Raw genomic sequence first — 26,366 nt, 5'->3', positions numbered from 1 at the left:
GTTTAACATTGCCCGTGTTAGCTGACCAATATTCTCTGAATTTAAATTTCAAGAATGTTCCTAGGGAAGAGAATAACGTGTGTCTGGACTTGATTGGCATAATTTAACTAGTGCCTGATACGTTTGGTGCAGGGCTGCTGATTTCTGTGCTGCTCTGTACATGGCCATGGGGGCTGACTGCATCCTTGCTCAGAGACCCTGGCATGCTGATGTAAACTGAACATCTGTGTCACAGTGGAGGGTGTGCCTTGCTAATCTGTCTTCTCAAAGAATAGGGTTTCTTTTACCTCTTGGGCCTTGACATGCCTTTTCAGGGGGTAGGATTTGGCCCTTAGTGAGCGGATTATCTGTTCCCTTGACATAACATAAAGCTCTAGGATTTACGGCTACATAAGAAAGTAATAATCTTGCTGGGATATGTGGGGAGTTACATACAGTATGTAAATCCCATCTTGAGATAGGAATATGTTCCTTTGAGAGTACAGCTGTAAGAGACCTGTATTATGAAACCTGAATCCATGTAAAATGGCCTGGTTTCATTGCAAACTTGAATCTCACTTTACATCAGTTGAAAGTTTTGCTATGGTTCATGAACATTTCAAAGCAAACCTGGGCCCAAGTTCAAATAATTCTTTCATTCTTCTATGTGATGCAAACTTTGTAGCACCATGCAATTTCAGCACAAACCCAGATGAAATGCAAGGCTTTTCACTGAATGTTTTGTTACATATTCTCTTTTATTTTGATGGTGTTCGCTTGTCTCAAAGTGCAATTCAGCAGCAACAATCAAGTGAAATCTTTGAGAAAGTCTCTATAAAAGCACTGTGATCCGAAACAGCCAAGTTCTGCACAACTGCACTACAGAGTAATGGGCAAAGCTTTAGCTGCTGAGCTTGATGCAGCCACACTCGCTGTCAGAAATGGTCTGAAGGAATGCAGCTCCTCTGGTTTCCATTTCTGCCTGAAGGGGAGCATAGCTCAATGAACCCACAATGAGACTTGGGGGAAAGGAAAACTAAATTACATTTAAAGAAAGAAAGAAGCCTTCTGCTTTTCTTTTCTTTTTTCTTTTTTTTTTTTTTTTAAATGATTGAGTGATGCTGATCTCTTCCACATAACACAGATAAGGTTACAACAAGCCTTTCATTATAAGCCTAATATTGAAATCAACCCCCAGCAAAATTTTCCAGGCCAAAAATCAAGCTGTCTGAAATTTCATAGGCAGCAGTTCAGACCAGACCAGAATCTCCCCTCCTGGCATATTTGCTAAGGTGTGTAAAGAGGAAAGGAGGAGGAAAATAGAGAAAGTATGCAGAGGGAAATAAGTTCCTGTAAAAACATCAAGTTTATCTTACTACACGTTATGTTGTGCTGCTATCGCTATCTGATGTTCTTAGATATAGCCTTCAAAATTAATTTTCTTTACAGGCAAGAAAGTGCTGAGCCTAATGAGATGTGGTGTGTATTATTAGGTTTGTTACACAGGTCAGACAAAGGAAACAATGTGAACAGCAGGAGAATTTGTTCTCTGCCCTTGTCTTTGATTAGGGTCAGTTCATAACACAGGTGACTCTCGTCAGAGCCTGGAATCATCGCTATGCTTTGATTCTGGAGAATAGGGGTGGTCTCGCATGCTCTGAAAAACTGTTGCAGCACTGATTTACATGTGCAAATTAAATCAAGAAATTGTTTAGATTCAGGTTAAACTCTGCTTCTCTTTTCTGCTAGAATCATATCTGCAAGGCACCAGATATTTGTTACTGTGAACAGAGAAACTACACTGAAGAGGATTTTGTGATAGAAGGAAGAAGATACATCATCTCTTAGCAACAACATTATTGCTGTCTTTAGTGAGAATGAAAAATTTCAGTTTGGAGTTTGACCTGAATATGAAAATGACAAAAGTGTCAGTGAGAATTCACTGCTGTTACCTGGTGTCTACACTCTGGCTATCACTGACCCAGGAAATGAAGCGTGACAGTGGATTGTGAAATTGCAGATGGCAAACTTGAATTTTCCCGCTCTCACAGAAGAAATTCTAGGAGATTCATAACCTCAGAAATAGAGGAAAAAATTAAAACCATGCCAAGCTATTTTAAATTGGACTTCATGATAAACTGAGATTTGATATTCCTGGATAATTACTAATGAGAACACTTTCCCTTTAATTATCTTGTGGTCACCATTTCAAAGGTGATTAAAGCTATTCTTCTCTAGATGTGGTTATAGATTTAATGCAAACCTGGTCTTTCTTGTGGTTTTATCACAGCAATTAAATCTGGCTTGTGCACAGACTTTGTGTGGCATGAGGGATTTTACCAAGCAAAATGATTTTACCCTTCAGGCAATGTTAAATTTAGGAAAAATATAATTAATTATATCAGACAGGTATCTATTATACATCATACACACATTCTTAGAGACCAGGGGGCCCACTTCTACTCAAAACAGAAACAGTCATTCTTTCCAGCTCTGGTCTTAAGCACAGTAGCAACTGTTGCCTGCTCAGACATGTCTTAATATCATCATTTTTATTATCTATAACAAGCATTCATCTGTTGTCTTAGAAGAAACAATAAAAAAAATCCCAAGTTTTTAACACAAGTTCTCCCTTCCTATCCCATTTTCACTGAATGTTTCATGGTTCTTTGCTTTCTTTCTGATTGTATGCAGCAGTTATGTCTTGGAAATAATGCAGTGTTAGCCTATTATAGTTACAGGCTATGTAATATGTTTCTACTTAGCTTTTATCTGTTGATTGTAAGATTACCTGTTTGCATTTTATTTTTTCCCCCTGGACTACTTGATCAGTTTGTTGCTAACTTACCTAATACTGTACAATGCCTCAGCCCACAGAAATCTTCCAATTTAATTAGAGTTTTAGGCCTTCTTCTAAAGACAAAAGTCTGCATTTTCAAAATGAAAGTAGGCACTCAAGACACCCATCTCAGTAATATTACATGCTACTAAAATGTCTTTCATCAGTGGATCTCACGGCATTTAAAAAACATTTGCAAGCCATCAGGGAGAAAGGAATGTATATCTAGTTTACAGATGCATGAAGTGATAGGCTGTGTAAGTTGTAGATATGCCATGCTAAGCATCAAACTACTTTACTTTTGATTACATTAAAAAGATAGTGTTTGAAATATGCGTATGAGATGGGCATTTTTATTGTCAGTGGGGTTCCTCCCTAATCCTTGGGATAGGTTACCTGTAGGGAAATAGAGCTGGATTTAAAATGATACATCCATATGCAAGCATAACATGAAAATGAGGAGACAGAGCTAACTTTTCTTGTTTTGCTTTCCTCTAATGCTCAGTAGAAATTTATTCATCTATCTGATTAAAATAAAATGCAAGATTTAAAGATGGTCCTAAGGAAAAAAGCAGCAGTAGCAGACTAGTTTTATAGTTGAATTATTGAAGTAGAATGCTGTTCGGGAAAATAAGCTGTGAAATCTTACAGAGCCGTTACCAGATTTCATCTGTATCTTCTTTCATTGTTTCTTTTTAAATTTAAAAGCCTTAGTTCTTGAAAGAGTCTTGGAAGTATTATGGTGTTCAGAGCAGTGGCATTGTAAAATATAGGGTACTAATCACAGAGTAGCTGTGCAACATGCAGCTTTTTCTATCTGTCATATTTAATAACTAGACTATCGTATCATTTGATTCTCATGTGCCAGAATCAGAGTCCTACCTCTCAACAGTTTGGAACCATGACAAAAATAATATCACTCAGCCAATCTCATGGCTCAAATGACCTTGGCCTTTGATCTATTCAGATCTTATCAGATCTTCAGAGGGTCAAGGTACACCTGTTTTCAGTATTTTAGCATTTTATCCTCAAGCATTAAAGGGCTATATGGGACATAGGATACTCAGAGGAAAAGACACTGCTTTTCTTTGCGTGTGTGTGTTTATGTATGTGCATATATGCAGGCATGTGCCTCTGCCTAGGGAGAAGGGTAGAAGGGTATGCTGCAGTTTGTTATTTAAAACTGAGTTCAACCCAAAGCAAAATGATTTTTTTCTTTCTTGTGAACAGCATGTATGTTTGAAAGTGTTGTTAATGAAAAAATATTTCATTAAAAATGTATTTGCAGCATGCATAGAGAAAGACCTTGGCAGAACAGGTATCTCCTACATGAAGTACATTAGCACTTAGCAGCACACAAACATATTTTAATGTACGGGAAACAGTGCAATCAGACGCATGTCTGCCATATTAAAGGATTATGAGAAACAGGGAGAAAATAATACTTAATTCTGAATGTAAAAATATTCTGGTTTTTAAAGAGGTGTCTCTTGAAGCAATCATATTATGAGATATAATACTACAAAATCCTCTTGATTTAGCACTATAGAGACTATTAATGCTTATGACTGCTTAATTTCGCTTTCTGAAGCATGCAAGGAAGACATATGCTGTAATGTAGGAGGTCTGTAGCATGTCCATTTAGTCAGGAATAATATGCAGCTAAAGGCACTGAAAATGACTATTTGGTTGATAAAAATATGACAAACATTTTATTCCCAGCTATGGAGTACAAAGTTCTGATGATCAGTGTTGACTTCTATTGGAAAGTTGTGCTGTGTATACACCAAGCTAATGCCTACGCATTGTAAGCTATAGAGATACTATTATCATACAGATCATTGTTTGCAAATGGGAAGCTTAGGAGTCTGTGAAGATGATTTCTCATGACAATTATTATGTACAGTAGGTGTAGAAATTGTTTGCCTGTGACCCTCAGTAATTGTTAGTGAGGCATGCCTGCACATCTATCAGGGAGAAAACAAGGAGTCTTCATTTACAGGAACAGGATAGTTTTACTGAAATGTGTATATTGAAGTGTTCCTGAAGTTCCTTGTCACAGCCATGCTGCAGTACAACCCCAAACAGCAAATAAGAAGCATGTTACAGGAAATGGTGATTGTCCCACTATAAATAAGAATGAAGGCATAGTAGTTTTATTCTGTTTAATATAAAATGGAGACTGCAATATTATGCAGGACTTTCAATCCATGATCTACAATCCACTGCTTGGGGCTCCAAGTAACTATATCTTAATTTCATGGGTAGTTTTCAGTAATAAGGAAAATGGTACAAAAGGTTTCCTTCTGTGGCACTAGACCATGTTCTGCTTTCAGTGATTTCCACTTGGGACCATTTTTAAAAATCCCATCATATAGCAGCACCAATTTCACTAAACTCATTGGGACATTTCTGCCTGCAAAAGGGCTGGTCGTGTTAGCCAGGATTAAGGAGTTAAACCTTCAATATTGCACTAACAAAGCAGGACCAATCAGAAAGAAAGAAAAAAAGAAAAGGAAACAATTACTTGGGCTTTTCTCTTAGTTTGGCTGCAGTTTCCCTTCCAGTGCTCTCCATCACTTTGTATTTTTTTCCCACTCGTGGACAGAGGGAAATGATTAACCCCATCCTGTACTGTAGTGAGGGGGGATGCTGAACTTGACCCAACACTGCCTATATCACAGAGCCTTTAGGGAGGTTAATATGATTGTATTTGTGAAGTGTTATAATGCATGGACTTTATTCACAGCGACATTTTAAAAATTTGAAGCTGAATGTGTTGTATTCCCTGAGGAATCTGGGTAATTTTCTATCCACCTTCCTTTCACAGTATCACAGTATGTCAGAGGTTGGAAGGGACCTCAAGAGATCATCAGGTCCAACCCCCTTGCCAGAGCTGGATCACTTAGGGTAGTCCACACAGGAATGCATCCAGGTGGGTTTTGAAAGTCTCCAGAGAAGGAGACTCCACAACCCCCCTGGGGAGCCTGTTCCAGCCTGCTCCACTGTGAAGAAGTTTCTCCTCATGTTGAGGTGAAATCTTCTATGTTCAGGTTTGAACCCATTGTTCCTTGTCTTATCACTGAACCACCGAAAAGAGCCTGGCCCCCTTCACTTGACACTCACAGGTGAAATACAATGTCTTAAATGGACATGAATTGTTGGGTTATTTGAGTTTGTAAGATGAAACATAGCAGCCTGATGTATTGTGGCAGCAATTTTCTTCACAGCCAGCATACTGTTCTTTTTACATTCATCATAGACAATTAAAAGCAGATGCCTTGGTATAAAATGAGTTTGCAGCATTTTCTTTGCCCTCGAATGTGTCAGATTTCTGTACCACAAATGCTGGTGTGAGTTGGGCAAACTAAAGACCTTTAAACTGTAGAATTCTTTCTGGTTTTCCTATCTATTGTAATTAAAGATTATAATGTAGGAATAAAACATTCATTTTTTTCCCCCTGCCAAAACTGAGTATCTTTGATTCCTTCCATTTCCTTTCCATCTCTGAACACCAGGTCTGTGCTCCCTATCACTGCAGTCCCAGAAACAGTTTCCCATTTCTTCGTAGCTTTAGATACTTCCACATTTTCCTAAATCAAAAAAAATTCTTAAGGGGGAGGGCAAATAAGATACTAGATTGCTGTGGTCATTTCTTTCATCCCTCCCTCTCTCTTTTCTTTCTTACTGGTCTGAGATGTGCTGTGACCTTTCCAAGCATGATATAGAAAATGCAGTTAAGCAAAGCAATGCTCCTTTCCACAATGCTTCCCTAGATCTGAACAGCAGATTCCTGCCTCAGAAGACCCAATTCCTCACAGCCAACTGCCAAGAGCCCAGCAACATGTTTAAGGTGGCATGATGAACTTAAAAGCTACGTTCTTTCCTTTTTACATTGTTCAAAAGCATTCAATGGCTGCACTGAAGTTTTTGCATTAATTAATAATTTTGTATACTATATGAGTCAAGGAACAGATGCAGTTAGACATTTAGGAACAAGTTCCTAATGATAGTGAAACCGAAGGAATGGTGGTCGGACTCTCGGACTCTGTAAATATGCATTAGTTGCAAATTCAAAAGTAAAACTAGTAAACAAACATGTTCTTAGCTTTAACCTTGAAAATGTAATTTCTTTAATGGGGCTGTCATATGATTAAAATTAAATTTGTGGGCAAGACTGGGGCCTTGCACTTCGAATTTATTTCTGTGGTAAGGGAATGGATTAGCAAACTAGTTCCACTGGTAATAGGCAATAGATGTTTGTATTTCATTATTGTAAGCAGCATAGAGAATCTAATATCAAAGATGTGAGTGACTGTCCTAGTATCTGGAGCACTGGATGAGAAATTTGAAAATTTGTGTATTTCTAGTCTAAGAGCTCTGCTCTTTTCCTGTATCACATTAAGCTATGAATTTGATGACTTGACTACAGTTTTTCCATGGTATATTATAAATATAGGTAACTTAATACATCAACTAGTTACTCTGCAATCCCAATACAACCTTTTCAGTAAGCAAAGTTAGCCTCAGCAGGACCCTATGCTGTTATGCTTCTGGCAATATTTAACATATTCTGGAGGAGAGGTCTGACAATTTTACAGCTGATGCAATTGCCTCGCTGCAAGAACAGACACTTCCGACTTTGAGAGTCTTTTCGTACAACCTGTGGTTCACCTAAACCATTCAAGACCCTGAGAATGGTTTCACCCAGAGCTTGCTTCATCTCAGGTCAGGAAGTGCAAAATTGACTTCATTATCCTTGGTATATATGTAGAATTTGAGTATAACAGCTGGTCATCTTCAAATGTATGGAAGAATGAACTGTCCTGATCAGAGAAAAGTCTTGTGACACTTAGAAGACACACAGCTGAATCAAAGCAGAAAAGAAGCACACATGTTTTTATATCTTCTCTGATACAGAAACTTGTTCAGGCTGAGACTGTATGTCCTTATATAGGGGAAACTTCTCCACAGTGGGAACTTTGAGCTGAGATCAATAGGAGGACTAAGCCATAAGGAAAGAGCTGAAAAGCCCTATTGATTGTTTGCTACATTAGGAATGTAAAAAAATGTAGACTGTGTATGTTGCCTTCAAATTAAGTGTTTTCTCTGATAGTCTATGCATTTACCTAAGGCTTCTAAATTTATTTCCTAGCCTGACTAGACAAGTGTCCTTTCTGAAGTTATTTATATTGCCTTTATATGTGTATTCAATTACTTAACATAAATCAGAACAAGAATTCAAGGCCTCCTTCTGCTTTATCTTTATCAGTATGCAATGAGCTTGATCCAAAATCTGCTGAAGGCAGCACATGGGGTCCCACTGACATTAGCTGACTTTGTCTCAGAGTATCATATACCCATACCAAACTCTGGTCCCTCCTATGATGCATCCCACTTCAACCAAGTGACAGGTCATATGGGCTTCGTGTTCTTGTACATGTGGGAAAAAAAAAGAGGTCTTAACATACTTACTTAGGTACATAAAAGGCTACACTTACTATTAAAAAAAAAAAAAAGGCAAATGTTTAGCTAGAAGAGTAATTCAAGGATTCTAGATTCATACACATGTATATACTGTGTCACAGTGCTACCTGCTTTGCCCACTGCAAAAACTTGAGATAGCTTCTGGATCTTCTATAACAGCTTTTGCAGCAACATCCTTAGATCTCATAAGATCCTTATCACTTGGGTTCACTACTGATCTTTTTCTGACCTGTTAGATGATCAGGGTAGCAGCAATGTATCCTAACTAGTACCACACTACTGGAGGAATTCTCTCCATGAAGAACACCTGAACGTGGAGAACACCTGGACATCTCTGCTCAGGTGCTGATTTCCAAAAATCCACATTTGAAATCTAATTAATATGGGGACTCCTAACCTGGATTGGGATGTAACTAGTTGACCTGAAGAGTCAAACCCCCAAATCTGCCCTATCCCAGGCAATGGGCGAAGCACCTGTGAATGTGCTTACCTGGACAGTTCCTGAGGTCCAGATGGCCAAGGTAAATGTATAGCACGTGTGATTAACATTGTAAGCACCTGTGAGTGTGCAAACCTGGACACTTCCTGAGGTCTAGATAAACATGTACCACATGTAATTAACCTTGTAGCACAGCTGTGAACTGTGCGTGCCTCTGGCTATGTTTGGATATACCCCATCCCATAGGTCCAGTTATCAGGGTTCTGTGTTACCAAAGGGCATTAATTGTGTTGGGACAGTATTTAAACCAGCCAAGAAGTCAGGCAACTTGCTTTGTTCTCACCAAGACACTGACAAGAGCCAAATGCTGCCAGAATACCAGCTGAGGGCCTGCTTATCACAAAGAGACAAGAGACAAGTGCTGCCTAAGTAGCAGCTGAAGAATCTGCTCTAGCAGACCAACAACTTCACCTAGACCTTGCACCTGGACCAAGGCAGAAAGGGGAAAATTTCCAAGGAAATCGAATCCCAGAAGAGGCTGCAGCCCAGCAAGGGAGCACATGAGAGAGAGGCCCTCTAGCCCTCTCCGGACCAACATCAAGCTCCAGACTGTGAAGTGGGCATGACAAAAGAGAGGCCACTTAGCCGTCTCCAAGACAAGGACTGCTCGAATTATAGCCACAGCATCTGGGAAGATACCAGACGGAGGAGCAAGTCATGAGTCCCTGGCCAGTCTGCCATGGAATCCCATTTGTGGGAAACCCACAGATCACAGCACCTGTATTTCCAATTTGAATTGCTGTATTGGAAACATTAGATCTGTGCTTAAATCATTTAACTGTCTTTGTATGAGGAGTGTAAAACCCACAACTGAATAATTGAACCTGTGAATCCTTATTTTGTAAAAAACAAGTTACGGTCGTGTTTGAAGATATCACTGCCCAAGATATTATAAAGTATATAAAATATACATTTTACTACACTAGTATGTCCTGCTGGGAAGAAATTAATCACTGAAGGCTCAAGATAGGTAGGTGATGTGGGAAAAAAACCTGGTCACTAGACTCAAAGTCATTATGAGGGGGAGAAACAGATGGCAAATATGCAGTATGATTACATAAGTCTGATTTCTGCTAAACATTTTAATTCTCTGTTCCAAGTTTTGGGCCAGGTAATTATCAGCCATTTCCTAACAGAATGAATACAAACCAACTTTTGTGAAGTGTTTTTCATTTGTTTGTTTGTTTTTCCTGTTTTGTTTTTTTTTTTTTTTTTCATTTTTTGTTTTTGTCCTTTGTTAATGCACATGTAGGCATAGGAAGCAATTTGTAGCCAAGCTATGCTATGTTTTCCTTCAGGAAAAGTGGTGCAAAGTCAATGTTTCTATGTTTTCATTCTCCTTTCTTGGAAAGCTCTCAGAAAGTCAGATATGATGTCTTCTGGTGTCTGTTTTGTGGATACCACCCCAGAATGGACAGGAAGTTTTATTTTTATTGAATACATGGATAACTTTTTTACAGTGGAGTTTGTCACATCATAGGGCTGTTCCCTGTCTGCCGTGCCTATGTCATCAGTTCTCCATATAAAACTTCCATGTTTTAACTGAGACAAAATGCAGTAAGGATTTTCATTTTAATGACAGCCATTGGGATTAATGAAGACTGGCTTGAGCCATGGGGTCACACATGAATTTTCTGATTCTGATTCTTATAAGTTCAGCAGATCTAATAGGGAAAACCTCTGTTGAGCATTTCTTTTTGTGTCTCTCAAATGTTTAATGCAATAGGTATTTTTGCCTTGCAGTGTATTAAGATTGATGAATACAGTGTAAGATGCTCAGTTTGTAAAGCTATAATTTTGTGCCATTTAATATATTCCTGTGTTTTTTTGGGGTACAAAAGCTAAGGAGGAAATATATCATCAGTCATGTTAAAATCATTGAAAGAAATTGTCCTAGAGTCTCAACAAATCATCTTTTTACAGCATTGTGTGTTAAGAATTCATTTGAGAAATGATCCCCAAGAGGCCACGTGTGAACACTGTGCCATCCTAATCTGTCTTTTCTTGACTATTAGGTTGATAATGGGGATTCCTTTGCACAGTCATTATGAATTGTTGTCAGTCTTGAGCCAGTTTTATGATCTGTGTCCAAGGTGTACTCTCATTCTCATTAAAGGCTTAAAATGATTCATCAGTCTCTTGCTTTGTTTATTCAAATTTTCTATCTCCTTATAGAACATGAAAATATTGGTATTTTTGAGATGGCAAAGAATTTGCATGGATAGAACTGTGATCCATTCCTGGTCCAACAATGAGAGATTTTTATCCATTTTAACAAGCAAGTACAAGTCATTCAAATGACTGTGCTGAAACCCCGTCAGTAGCACTGATGAACCATAATAATAAAAACCTCTGCTGTGTCATATTGGCAGTGCATGTGTGTAGAGTGCATTCATGAATCTTACACTACTGTTGCTATCTGTTAGAATATATAGTCAGTGTTCACATAAATACTTTGCATCATTTCTAGAAAGCACAGAAGTTACGACCCCCTTTAAGAACTGCAAAAGATATTTTTTTCTTTGAAAGTTTATAGTATGGTTTGGCCATTTAAGTCTTTAAAAGAAGAGCTTCCTCCTGCCCAATTTTTTAAAGGTCTTCCAATCAGAAAATGAAAGTCAGTCATTCTTGATTTAGAAAAAACCCACAAAACACCAAAAGAAGGATGTATTAGTCATTTAAAAACCATAGCAAAAATATATTAATGGTCCAAGACCCATTGTAGTCTTTATTTTCATGAACTTGATAATAAACAGACTATTCTGTTTGTACAGTACAATCAGTATAAGAACACAGCAAAGGAAAAGGAATCCAGGAAAATAACTTCTGTTACTAGTTCATACTCCACTGTCCTGGAAGTGTATCAGTCTGGGTAAATGAAGGTAGGCTCTCAATCCTCACCTTTTCCTGACTGATTGCTAGCTATAACCTGCTGGTATTGGAATTAGAAACTCTCTGCACACTCTGCTCTCTCCTTGCCTCACAAAGTACTAACAGAGCAAATTGTAGGTTATTACACTTTTCAACACAAGCTGTCACCCCCTAAATCTCTGATATGGTAGCACAGGTTTGCACTGTCTCTATAAGTTTTTTAAAATTGATAGGGTGAAAGTGGATGGTAGGTTCTTTTGTAACTCTTGTGTCAGCTGTCTACTGATAGTTCTCTACTTACCTGCATTGCCTGATAGTTATTTTGATCACTACCTAATGTCTGATCATTCTTCTTGCAGAGCTTGCTGTTTTATTAAACTGCTTCACTAGTATTGTGAGTCTGTAAAGCTGAGTTATTTACTCTTGAGAAAAGAAAAAGATCAGTGGTACACCTACCCTAGCAGAAACTGTACTCTCCTTGGTAAACTTCTGTCCTTGTGTACACATCAAATTAATAAAGTTGTGATAAATGATGAAATGACTGACAGGCAGCTACTTTTGTTTATGGATATTGCCACCAGTTTACATGTTAATAGACAAAATGAGTGTTTCTGGTGATCATATTGAATCCCACTCTCACTGGATCAGATGTGAACTGTAGGAGTTTGGCCCACTCTTGCTGTTTCTGCTTTCCACTAATGCTTGGAAATACACCAACTTTCCTGTTAAAAAACCCTTACAATATCATGCATGCTCCTAGGCTTCAGCTGTCTCCTAAAACACCTCACCTATGGGCTAATGCCATGTGACCTTGTTACTCATCTATCAACTGTGCTTGTCTCAGGCATTTTTAATGTGTTCATCACCATGGTTTCTCATATCCCGTAGTACTTATCACTTAACTATTTTGCAAGCCTAACTTTTAATTATGTTTTGTGTTTTGAAGTTTCAACTTCCACTGAAGGCAATGCGAACATTTTTGTACGTTTTTAACAGTATCCTCTCACTTCATTAGGCCATGTAGTGACTTTACTGTGACTTTCCACTATTTTAGATTGCATTTAAGAAAAAAATTGCCTGGTGTGATCACGTAAGTAGTGAATGATATTACTGCTCTTTTGAAAAGAAAGGTGGTAATGCTATGAACTTTACTGTGGACAGAACAATGCTTATTTATTTTAACTTTTCTTCATCTGATTTGCCACTGATGGTCATGATGATGTGCAATCCCATTTCACCTCTTCATTTCATTTTGTTAGTATTACTGTCCATCTTCTTTAACAGAAGTTTGATATTTACTGAATATTCTAAATGTGTGGGATTATTGATGGCATGATTTCCATACACAGATTGGAAGTATTGTATTTGTACAGATCCTAGACTGTTTGAGAACCTAGCATGGCTAGGACTTTAAGTGCTACTGGATTAACAAATAACACCCACTCCCATCTTTGTAGTTAATGAAATCCATGCACCTGTGCTATGAACTGCATCTGTATTATGACACCATTCTGATGACAGTGGTCCCCATGCTTTTAAAACTAAAACAAGATCTAATTTAAAATTGTAATTTAAATGAAATCCATTAATATCCAGTTTAGTTTACAGATACAGAAGGTCCACTTTTGGCTCAACACCTTTAGGAAATTGGATCTGTTTATATTTGAGGAGCAGATGGGAAAAACTGGCATTTTTCATACTTACAATTTTTTCTTACGAACAATGCTAGATACATGCACCATGACATTCTCAAGAGCATTGGTGTGCCACTCACTGTCACAGGCCCCATTCTTATACCTTCTTGAGAGTAAAATGGGGAAGTTTGCACTTTGCTAGATAATTCTCACTTCTGTGGCAAGTTATTGGTGGCATTACTATCTCCAAAAGTTCCCAAATCATAGGACAGTCTCATAGACAACAAGACGTACTATAAAAAATCCTGGCCCCAATCCATTTTTAAGCCAAAGAAAATTTTGAAGAAGGCTTTGCTAGAGTCAATATTTCTAGCTTTAAATTTAGAATCTGTTTCTCTGGGGTGTTTTTGATGGGTGGTTCTGGAGCATATTTACCTAGTAAGTTACTTGTGTGGACTACAGAGGAGGCAGAAGATGTTCTTGTTTTTGATGCTCACACTTTTCACAAGCAGGTTCCCTGGTGCCTGGCACTTCAGCTGTTGTGCCACCGTAATACACTCCTTGAACCTCCAATGGCAGAAATGAGCCCTAAATCCCGGAAAGTGTCATCAATGAAATTCATATGGTCACAGTGCAATGTCAAAAGTAGTGGTGCTTCTTGCCGGTGATGCTTGGCCAATACTGAGGATCTATATGCCTGATTGGTTAGGTGGCACATATCAGATACAAACGTAGTCTCTGGGTTTTTGAGCAAAACACTCACAGTGGATTTTCTTCCTTTTTTAATCTCCTGCAAGTATTCATAGGTTTGAATGCTCATGTATGACAGAATATTGCATCTGATTGAAATCGCTACTCTTTCATCTTTTACAGTCCTACTGCTCTGCTGAGTCCTTAGAGATACACTGTGTTAATTTGCACAGGTAGTACTAGAAATATATTTTATGGGAGTATCCATGGTTTGTGTATTTCTGCTGCACAGTACAATCCATCCTTTCATCCATATATCAGTTTGAGAAAACAAGTGTACCTTTTACACCTCAGTTTACCATTAAATCCCTAATCACTTAAACTGACCTTTACCATTCAGGGGGCTACTGCTCTGAAAGCTGTATGCAATGATCATGTGTTTGATTAGAATACTTGTAACACTAGTCTTTAGCAATATCTAAGTTAACAGAAAAATAATGAGTGACTCTTATGGTAAAATGTATTGTTCCTGAAAGCACATGATTTTATTTTAAATTCCCTTTTACACCCTTCAGGGGAAACAAAACAGAATAAGAAGTTGAATTAATATATTGGTGATTGTAAAAAAAAAAAAAAACCAACAAAACAGCAATCCCTATCTTTTGTTGCTGGTATGGAATCTCTCTCCTGAATTTTTGATAGCATTAGGAAATGAAAGCTTGTCATATAATTATAGGAACTGACTTTATTTATAAATAGATAATACATTTTCTGAACCTTCTCTGGGTAGGACTTTCCTTGGCATTAGCAGAAATAAACAGTATGTTTCCTTTATGCATTTTATAGCAAAAAAAAAATGCAGTTAGAAACTTGTCTCTTTCCTTAAAAGTAGATTCATAACCAAACCCCCTTAATTTCAAATGTAAAGTGGTTTGGCTGCATCCATAAACAGAGCTGTGAATTCTTTTCCATCTGAACTTATGTTCTTTGATTTTCACTGAGTGACTGACCATTTCAGCACGCTCTCCTGATCGTATATAATTCAGTCCTTGACCATGACCAACCAATCATTCACAACTGACCCTTGAAATTAATTAATGTCAATCACTGCTATCAGTCAAGAGACATTCTGAGAGATTTCAAAAGAAGAGATTGATGTTACAGAAAGCTAAAGGTAGATGTAGAAAATGCAGTCAGTGAATTTCAGAAGAACTTGAATTACATTTATAGATTGCTAACATTTTTTTCTAGTACATGTAGTTACAAGATGGTAGTCGTCAATGTAAACTAAAGCTGGAAAAAGTACTCAGTGTGAAAATGCTAATTTTCAGATACTTATATCTTGAAAACCATAGGTGGTCTTGGCATGGAAAAATAACATGCTACCTCCAAATTTGAATCTCTAAAGCATAGCAGGAGGCAGATCTAACCAGCACTGTGACCATATGTGTTTGGGATTTCATACACAATAATTAATTTCCATTCTGTAAAAATGAATAATTTAATCTAACATTCCACATCAAGAACTGCAAACATGAAGTGATACTTAAAAAAACCAAACAAAAAACATTTTTCTAATCAAAGGCAACTTAAAATATTATGAATAAAAATAAAATGAAAACTATATAACTTGCTTTTATTTCTCAGCGTAAGAATTTAACGAAGATTGTCTTTTGACAATTGAAATATGTTCAGTTAAATAAATGCCTTAGAAGGAGCATGCAATCTGCAAATGGATGCTATCTGTATCTACACCTAGCATCCATGTTCTTTTCTAACAGTGCTTGTAGTTATGGCCATATTTCCTCTTTCCTGTTTGATCTGCATGTGAAGATGAAACATCATCAAAATACTCAGTATTTTTACCTAAACTCATTAAAACTGATACACCTACAGAATACAGCTCTTCATGGAAACAGTGATAACCAGTAGGCTTTAATGTCATTCTCTGACACAGGTCAGCTCAATAAAAGTCTCTGGAAATCACCATCCTTGTGTCAGATGATCAACAACATCAGGGCTGCTGTGTCATCCAGGGGGCTACTTTCACAGTGAAATGAGAGGCATTGTCACTCTCAATGTCTGCTGAGAACGTATTCACACCAAACTACCTAACACGTGGTACTTGCATAAAAACATGTTGTGCCAAATCTTCTCTCAAGTGATACTTGAAGTTTCTAAAAAAAACCCTGTTAGCTGATGAATTTGTCTCCCTTTTACCACATTCAGCTGCCACCACTAGCTCTGTCCAAGAGCAAAACATCCTTCTTTTTTTAAAAAATATTTTCTTTCCAAATCAAAAAACAAGTCAAGAGAGAAACAAGAACTGAATCTTTATATTTGAATTGCTCTGCTACCAGAAGATTGACTACAAATCAAAACCACGTGCCAGTCTGGATGTTTTTAGTCACCAAAAACTGTTGATTGGTGCTGAAGGGGGATTTCAGAAATCCAGTTAGGCTCCTAGGCACATTTCAAAATCCCACTAGATGCCAGTCTGACTACGTATCTCAGAAAAATATGGTCCTTGTGAATGGTCTTTAATACCTGTTGGGTCTTGATCCAAACTGTGAAATTGGGCCTGGATCCAGGTCCTACTGTGCAGCTAAAGCTCCCCATAGCTGGAAATGACAGAGTAATTTTTATTGCAGGATGGGGACTTCTGGGAGACACATGTGCCTTTTGGGATTCTTGCATAGGGTTTATCATAGAACTCACAGCTACCAGTCAGATGAAGGATATTCCTCCATCTTTCTCTGCTTTGAGTATCAGGCTTGCATAATATAACTAAAGAGCACCTACCAGCAGGCTAAAAACAGCGTTCATTAGTTTATCAATAGAACAAATGCTTGTTGTTTGACTGGATGTTTGTGAGTAAGAGAATAGATGATGTTTATCTTTCAGAGCAGCATAGCTAGAAATACAATCAGGGACCAGAATTCGAAAGTCCAAAGCCAGAGAAAGGAGCTAGCTGTGCTGTGCCACTTCCGATATCTTGATAGATCACACTCATTTGCAGTGGGTGTGAAAACTGTCAAGTGTAAGGATACTGTTAATGATGACATTATTCCTATTACACTACTCTTGCTTCTCTTATGTGATGCTTAATAACTTGTTTCCCATACTCTGGTACTTATGATATCATCACTGACATCTGTTCATTTTAGGTTGCAACACGTTCTTGCCAGATCTGCTGTCCACCAGAAGCACTAGTTAGAATTTATTTACATGCATGTGTATATATCTATATATCTATCTTCCATAAAAATGCTGGTTCAGCAAAGAATTATCAGTGCACTGATTTTTGGGGGGGCAAAATTTTCAGTGAGGTGTCTTCTTAGTTTGAAGGTCAACTATTTTGAAAACTGAAGTGTCTTGAGATGCTGTTATGCCAAATTTAGCTTCTGGATTGAAGAACCCATTAGAGATGATTATGTGAGAATGACAAGAGATTTCCCCTCAAGTATTTCTATTCATCTCTTAGACTATGTTCCTTCTTTTCATAAGCTGACAGGTAGGAAACATTCTAGTTTACCAGACAGCTAGCTAGCTACACCTGTATATTTCTCATTGACTGGATTTTTTTTAACCCCACACTGAGCCCTCTAATGTCCTACACTACCAGGAGGAGCTGAAGGTTTGCATGTCCTTTCATTGCAGTAAACTTGTTACTATGAGTGACTTCAGTGAAGAGGAACTCTTAGCTCACTGACACCTAGTACTACCTCCGTGAGTTGAAAGGGGTCTGAAAAAGCAGAATGGGAAGGATAACTAATGAGTAAAGCTAATGCCTTTCAAGACAGCATATCTCAACAGAAGGTCTGTTGTCCTTTTGCAAGTACTGCTTTTTGCTGCTCTGACTGTTGTTAATGAATCTGCAGCTCGCTCCTGTCTACCCCTGGTTTCCGGTGTCTGGATTGGTTTGAGGTTGTGAGTGGTTTCCTGTTTCTGTGCAGCTCTGTGGTAGTCTAATTGAAACGACATGTCAGCAAATATGTGTCCAGAAAGCCAAGGTCCGGTTTTCTGCAGCAAAGTGAGTGAATATAGAAATCTCCATAGAAACAGAAAAAAAAAAAAATCAATACGCTGATGTTTGATGTGAAAAGCAAAGATTGACTCTTTCTGGGAAGGCTGGGCAAGTGCATGAAGGGGAGAGCAGGCCTTCTACAACAAGGACAAGGTACGTAAAAGAAGAAGAGGACAACATAAGGGACAAGGTAAAACCTGTTCAGTAATTGTCCTCCTGTTTTCTTTCAACTTGACTCTGCATGTGTGAAGAAATACAGTTGAACGAGGAAAAACATTAAATCTGTGTATCAGGTCCTTAAGAATGAATCCATAAGGAACAGTTTCAAATTCTTACATTAAGCAAAGGAAATATGAAAGGAAGAACAATTCCAAGTATGGTTCTGTGTTGTGAAGCGGGTTTCTTTGGAACAGTTAAGGAAATGACCATTGTGTGAAGAATGTATCCATTCATATGATATGATAGAATTTCCAGAACTACTTCACAGCTACCACTCTCTTAAATGCAGTATTTTCTTTATGGCATATTTTAGAAATCCAAACAGACAGTAGGAATCCAGTGTTTCATGCAAAATGCACACATAAAACCAAATTATGAACATGGTCCAATGGGGCTGACAGTCTAAGGTATGGATCTTCAGTTTGAAACTTAAGACTGCTCATGTTTTCTTCTACACAAAGTACCCCTTTCAAAGGAGCTTTGTATTATCACACAGAATTAGAGCTTTGTCTAAGTCTTGGCCAATCATACATCTAAACATGCAAGGTAATGTTACTGAAGACTTACTCTTCTGTTTTTACTGATGGAGAATTAAAACACACAGCCTCCTTGCTACATCTCTTCAGTTCAAATTTCAGTCGCCTACATTGTATAGTGTGGTTGAGGGCACTATGCAGTACCTTCTTCCCTAGACAGAGAAGTATTGGAGAGCATATTAGTACACTGGAGAGGGTCTGAGAAGCATCTGGGACTACCATAATAAAGTCTGTTCTCAGCCCTGAGGTGTGTGTCACCTGGATACCAAAGTTCACCTTCTGCCCTTACCTAGAGTTTTTCTGCTTTCTTAGTCACTCTTTTTTCTGAATGCCCTGAATCAAAGCTTGCCACAGCATGCTGTCACAGTGATTTCAGAATGGAGAACAAAGAAAGAAATGGTTTCAGTCCTTTCTGAGTGTCTCTTTGATAGGTAGTTTAAATGTAAAGAGATGGGAAAGAACATCTGGGAGTTCTTCTAATAGTTATGTGGCAGGCTGTGCCCTTTATTCATCTTCTTCAAGGTCCAAATCAGTTTTGACTGTAATATTCCCTTTACACAATGCATAGGGCTACTTCAGCCCTTATATAAGTGAGACAAATTTTGATCCTAGTGCCTAAACAGACAGAATCTGAAGTCAAACCCACATCTCCTTTGTCCCACTCTTAGGCACATGAGCAATTGTCCTTTATTTCCTGTTTCTTTTCCTGAATGATAAAAGCTGAGATGGGATAAAGAGACACTGTGCAAGTGTGTGTAAGACAAATCCTTTGAAGATCCCTAAGTATGTAGAAACCACATCTAGCTCTGAAAGTCTCCATACTGAAAACAGTTGGTGTCTAGGAAAGTATTAGCTGAAAGTATCATGCATGCTTGCTTGCCCTACTCTTCATCTTCCTTAGCCATCTGGCAATTACCAGACTTCTTTTAATTTTTTTTTTCCCAAGTTGAGGCTGTGGCGTGATTCAGACATCCTTTCTTTTTTGTTACCGATAAAGTAACATTCATTCTCTTGCTATAATCCAGATGTTTTTGATGTTATTCTAGTTCCCCTTTTTTTCACACCAGAATACAGTATCACAGTGTGTATGGTAAGCTATTCTTCATAAACTTTGCCCTGAAAGTTATGGAGATTGTCCCATTCTTCCTCTGATTTGGTCACAAATTTGAGATTCACCAGTGCTGGAGAAGACTCTAATATGGGCTTTACCGGGGAAGACCCCTCTTTCCAGTTCAGTGTCATCAGGCTTTTTTCCCTTTCTATCCATCTAACGGGTTCTGTAACTTCTGTCTTGATTTTTTTTACCAGGTTCTACTCTGTGTCATTATGTCATCAGCTGAATTAATTCAGAGCTGGAACAGAGGAGGAGACCTGTTGTGATTTGAAGAAGAATTGTGCCCACTAGAAACGTCAACTCCTCTGTGGGCTGCACTGCTGGATAGGTCTTTGGTCCTAACCTGTGTGATTATTCCTTTCATGATTTGTTATCCTTGCCTCAACCTGTTTATTATTTTGACAGAGGTTTCTATTGTGCTCTGTATCTTTTCTGTCTGGGGCATACATGACAGTGTAAGCATTTCTGGTGATTAGAAGCAATAAGATTGTTTATGCAAACATAGAAGGAGGTAAAGTATTTTTTGGTTCTGTCCAAGTCCTTCCTATCCTTTGCCAAGATTGAAAGACCTGAATTCTACCTTGCTAAATCCAAGGAGAACTTTGAGTTTTGAAATGCAGTAGCTGAAAATGCTGCTAGAGAAGTGAAGTAGGTTGGTGTTGCAAACTTTTCCATTCACTATGACAGATGTGATTTTATTCTGATTGATCAATATATTAAAATAAGTTTGATGCTTCTTTTCTCTTTAGGGCCATATCACTTTTGTTCCTCACTGGAAATCTCTGTCAGGAGCTCCAAGAAGTTAAACCAGCTTTGTATCGCGTTCTTGTAGAACTTCTAACAGGGTTTGAGGTAGGGCATAATTGAAGAAGTGGTTCAACTGTCAAATACCTCAGTAACTCAGTATATTGACATGACTGTTGGGGTGTAGTAAAATGGTATACTAGCTAAAGACATTTTTCTGCTCCAGTGAATAAGGAATTAATTGTTTGGAAAGTGGATGTTTGTTTTCTTTGAGCAGATGTGGGGTATGGGGAAATGATAAAAAAGTATTTGTGAGACAGAAGGGGGCACTGTCTGGGAAATTAATCTTGGTTTTAGGAAACTATCAGACCTGGATCTGATTACTAGATCAAACCCAGGATATTGAGATATGTTAATGTACAGGCCTTCCTCCACCCCCCTAGTTTCTTCCCTTGATAATATTTTGCTTTGATTTCTGGTCATAAAGAATGTCCCAGGAATTATACCTGAGCTTAGCTGAATCTATTTTTCCTGCATCATTTCACTTGCTTACACTACACAAGCCAAAGTTTTTGCTGATTTGATTCCTGGCAAGAAGGAGGACCGGTTAGTTTTGAAAATGCAAAATACGGATCAAAGAAATGAAAATAATACAACTTTAGAAAGAGGAGACATTTAAGAGCATTTATTGATAAGGTTGTGGAAATGAATTTTATTTGCCAACACACTTCTACTTTTGCTAAAACACATATTTTTCTCATTGTCCTAACAGATGAAATTTTGATCATTTTCAGCCTACCCTTGGGATATTTTTTTATTTTTTATTTTTTTGCAAATGTCTGGGAGATCTATCACCCCAAATAAGTGGACTTCAAAGGTCAAGAGATCTCTTATCCCTTTATTTCATTTCATGAGAGCTCTAAGCAGCAGGCACTGTGGTGTCAGCATGGACTCAACAGTATTTCCTCACAATGTAGCCAGAAACTGCATGCCTGCAGGGTAAAACAAAATTGCCAGTGTTCCCTCATGAATGTCCTACACCTTGAGAGGCCACAGCCAGCTACAGAACAGTTAGCTGCATGGCTGAGCACTAGCAGTAAATGCTTATTTCAATTGTGGCAACTGGCACTCAGAAGTGATACATTTAATCTTGAAGGATAAATGTCTCAAGACGTCTCCATTAAGTGACACAGTCTCTGGATGTAAGAAGAAGCACTGAAGGTTCTGGTTTTGAATAGTTTCTTTCTGAAAGTGGGGTAAGTGGAGAGGATTTGAATAACTGCTAACAAGGTGCTCTTGTGGCCAAGAAGGCCAATGCCATTCTGGGGTGTATTAGAAGGCATGTGGTGAGTAGATCGAGAGAGGTTCTCCTCCTCTACTCTGCCCTGGTGAAGCTGCATCTGGAAAATTGTGTCCAGTTCTGGGCCCCTCAGTTCAAGAAGGACAGGGAGCTGCTTGAAAGAGTCCAGTGCAGAGCCACAAAGGTGACTAAAGGAGTGGAAAATCTTATGAGAAGAGACTGAGGGAGCTGGGGCTCTTTATGTTGGAGAAGAGGAGACTGAGAGGTGACCTCATTCATGTTTATAAATATGTAAAGACTGAGTGCCAAGAGGATGGAGTCAGGGTCTTCTCCATGATGCCCAAAGACAGGACAAGGGACAACGAGTGGAAGCTGAGGCACACGAAGTTCCATGTAAACACGAGGGAAAATTTTTTCACTGTGAGGGTGACAGAACACTGGAACAGGCTGCCCGGGGAAGTTGTGGAGTATCCTTCTCTGGAGACACTGAAAAACCTGCCTGGATGCATTCCTGTGCGATCTACTCTAGGTGATCCTGTTCTGGCAGGGAGGGTTAGACTAGATGATCTTTCAAGGTCCCTTCCAACCCCTAACATTCTGTGATTCTGTGAAATTAGCTTTAATACTCATATAATCATTCAGTCTAATGAAAATGGCCAATGAATACGGACCCAAAACCATGAAACCTGGCAATGAGGAAGAATATCAATAACACAATAAAGAAAAATCTCTTTTCTCAATTTGCCTATTATTATTTATGATAATGCCATATAATACAGCTGATAAGAACCCAGAATTCAAAATGTACATGAATTTCCTTTGAGACTAATGTCCACAAGAGACATGCTCTGGGTGAGAAAGACTGAGTAAATTGCTGCTACTCGCAAACTCCAGTGAAGCCTTCTGGACACCATCACTATCCTTGCTTGATTCAGTCAGAACCTGTTGCTTATTATTATTAAGCATCTTGTAAGAAAATGGCAATTTCTTGAAACATAATCAGCAATTAAGGACATGTACAAATAAAATGGGTACAGTTTTTCTACAGCACCAAAAGATCGCAGGGTCACTATAAGGATTTAGGCTGCAAACTCCTCCAGGCAATTTTGAAAACTGTGGGAAAAATTCTTACAGCATTATATAAAATAGATTTTTAAAGCCTTTGCTACTGTCAGTTACTTTGTGAATTTTAAAAGTATAACCTGAAGGTGTAATAAATACTGTGTAACCTGATCTGAAGAGAACTTAGGTAACTTACTGTAAATGCACATACCCACACATGATTCTTTCTAAATATATTGGCCTATTTACTGCGGTAGTTACCTGTTTAAGACTTGCAGTTATATTAAGTAAAATAGCGTGCCTGGACTAATACATTTTCAGAGAGCCTATTTGTTTTACTGAAGAATTTATTGCAGCAGTAATAACTGTCAGAGTGGAAGCGTGGTTAAAGTGCTAGAGACAGGACCAACTGCAAAGGGTATCTATCAAACTATCGACTTCCTGCCAGCAGTGTTGTGAACTCTTTTGTCATAAACTCAAGCACCCAGAGTTGAAACCTCGATCAATGAAAGGGGAAACTGGTATCCAGCTCTTTTAGAAAGGGCATCTCTTCTGTTTGACCCATTAGGACAGAAATAACAGTTTTTATACAGTGCAGGTTTGATTTACAGCAAACCTTCAGGTTAGCTAGTGACATTTATATTTTAAACGATATGAACTGCACTTAACCATCCGAAAGAGTTAAATACAACACTCCCAGCTGCACTCTAATAAAAAGTTTTACCTTTGTAATGTGCAAATAGAAACTTCGTTACACTGTGCAGTTATTTGCCACACAGAATTTTTTCCCTGTCTTTATTTTTTCCTTTTTCTTGTTATTTTTCCTTTTCTTGTTCTTTTTTCTTTCCTTTTTATGTCATTGCTTTGTTCTGTTGTTGTTGCTTCATTACACTGTGTATTTATTCACCACATAGAATTTTTTTCCTTTTTCTTTATTTCTTTTTCTTTTTCTTTTTCTTTTTCTTTTTCTTTTTCTTTTTCTTTTTCTTTTTCTTTTTCTTTTTCTTTTTCTTTTTCTTTTTCTTTTTCTTTTTCTTTTTCTTTTTCTTTTTCTTTTTCTTGTTGTTTTGTTTTGTTTGTTTGTTTGTTTTCCCTTGAATTAATTTCACTTTTAGTATCCTGGTACCACGGAGAACACGGTCTTGTCTGAAAATGCTGCTGACTGCTGTTTCCTTAGCATTCCTAAACAAAATGTGCTTGGCAATATGCTTCTGTCTTGCATGAGCATAGTTCACCTATTGATTCTCCAAACTTCTTCTCTCTCTCAGAACTTCTATTTTACCTGTTTAAAAATTCTCCAATATTAAAATTAAATTTATTGTTTAAAAACTTGTTTAACTTGTTCAAAAATTCTCCAATATTAAAATTAAATTTATTGTTACAGTGTAATAAAAACTTTGTGAATAATCTGTATTTGTAATCTATTCCTAAAATCACTTCATAATGTAGCAGTAGTGTGGCTACAAGCTGTGGCACACAGGACCTTTCATTCTTGGGATATACGTGTATCATAGAGTCATAGAATTGTAAAATGGTTTGCATTGGAAAGGACCTTTAAAGGTCATCAACCCCTGCTCTGGGCAGAAACATCTTTCACTATATCAGGTTGCTCAAAGCCCCACCCAGCCTGCCCTTGACCACTTCCAGGGAGGGAGCCTTTGCAACTTCTCTGGGCAATGTGTTTCAGTGCCTCATCACTCTTATGACAAAAGTTATATATATATACATATATAATTGCATAGTGCATGCTTAGAAGTATTTTAATTATGCCAATTTGTGACTAAATGCTATATGTTGTAACCTTGGGTGAGACATATTGTAAAAGAACCACGTTAAATGTATGTAAGTTTGTTGATATCTAGGGTCTGACAGAGTTTTTTAAAAATATGGACAGCAGAAAGTTTCAAACTCAGATCTGAGTCAGTTCAAAGATGTACTTGGCAACTGGAAGCAGCTGGATCACACTTTACTTGCATATTCAGAATTCCACAGGGGATTTCGTTTTCAGATCAGTGCATCCAGTAGCTGGACATGCGAATCTCCTGAGATGTCTTCACCTCACATTTGCTGAGCTCAAACTGCTTTAAGAAGATTGCTCAAGTTGTGGCCATAGGGGTTTTGTTTATTTGTTTGTTCTTGTTTTTCTTTTTTATTTTTCTTGTTTGTTTGTTTGTTTCTTTGTGCGTGTGTGTGTTCTGGTGGGTGCCCTACATGTGTCTGTCATAAATGGGACAAAAGGTGATGTTACCCAGACAGTTCAACTGCTCTGTGGAGTTAGACCATATGCTTCTCTGTGTAGTAGTGTGAACATTAGTAAATTTTATCATGATTTCTCTTCATGTGAAGATATTTGGACAGCATTTTTTTTTCTTATTTTAAAACTCCAGTAGAAATGATGGGTAGATATTAGCTTGACTTGTCATTTCTTGCTGAAGTCTATTTTTTTTTCGGATGCTGGGGGAACATGCTAGTTTATATTATGCCTTTCATATGTATTTCCTATTTTTACATAGGCAAAACTTTCATGGAAATCTGAGTTCTGTAGTGCTGTGAAGCTGATCATTACAGTATCATTTCAATATGTTTTACTTCAGTGCAAGCTTTCACAAATACATCCCATTCTCCCACCAACAAGAAAAATAACCTAGATAGATTGCTGCCCTGTGTGTGATACAACAGTCTTCTGCCTCAGAGGATAAACTTTTCTCCTGCCTCAGAAACTTTCAGATATTCTCCCTTGATAGGTGAAATGTTTTGTGCCACTTTTCTGGATCAAGGTCATGTGTTGCAACACAGGAATGAAACAGAAGTTTCGTGCATTCCACGTGCTATACAAAATACATTGCCAGTTTTCACCTTTGCATAAGCTCTTTTTCTTGCATGGCTTAGTTATTTTTATTTTATCTCTCTTTTTTTTTAATTAAAAAAGAGTATCTACAGACATTCTTATTATTTTTGATATTTAGATATATGTATATTCCACTAATATTCTACTTACTGCCCTGACATGAAGTGGCCAATAACATATTTACGTGTCTGTTTTAGAATATTAAGTTTTTGTGAGTGCTAGTGAAAGTGATTTCTGCTTCCATTTTAGTAGTTTTGTACATTGTAACATATGTGATTTTATCAACGGATCTTGAATCATCCGGCTGTGCATTAGGCCACTTTATCTGCCCTGTGCTGAATCTAATTTGCTTGTTCTCAGTCACATGATTGTCATCTCAGAGTACTCCATATGATCACTTCAGTGCTGCTTGGGGATACACACTGAAAATGACAGGTTTCTGCAAAATTAGGCTCTACAATAACTACTGTCAAATGAAGATGAGAAGAGTTGTCTCCTTTGCGTGTTTAAGTGTTCT

The sequence above is a fragment of the Indicator indicator genome, chromosome 4, assembly GCF_027791375.1.
Source record: "Indicator indicator isolate 239-I01 chromosome 4, UM_Iind_1.1, whole genome shotgun sequence".
NCBI classification, from domain to species: Eukaryota; Metazoa; Chordata; class Aves; order Piciformes; family Indicatoridae; genus Indicator; species Indicator indicator.
This window is presented reverse-complemented; position numbering follows the sequence as displayed.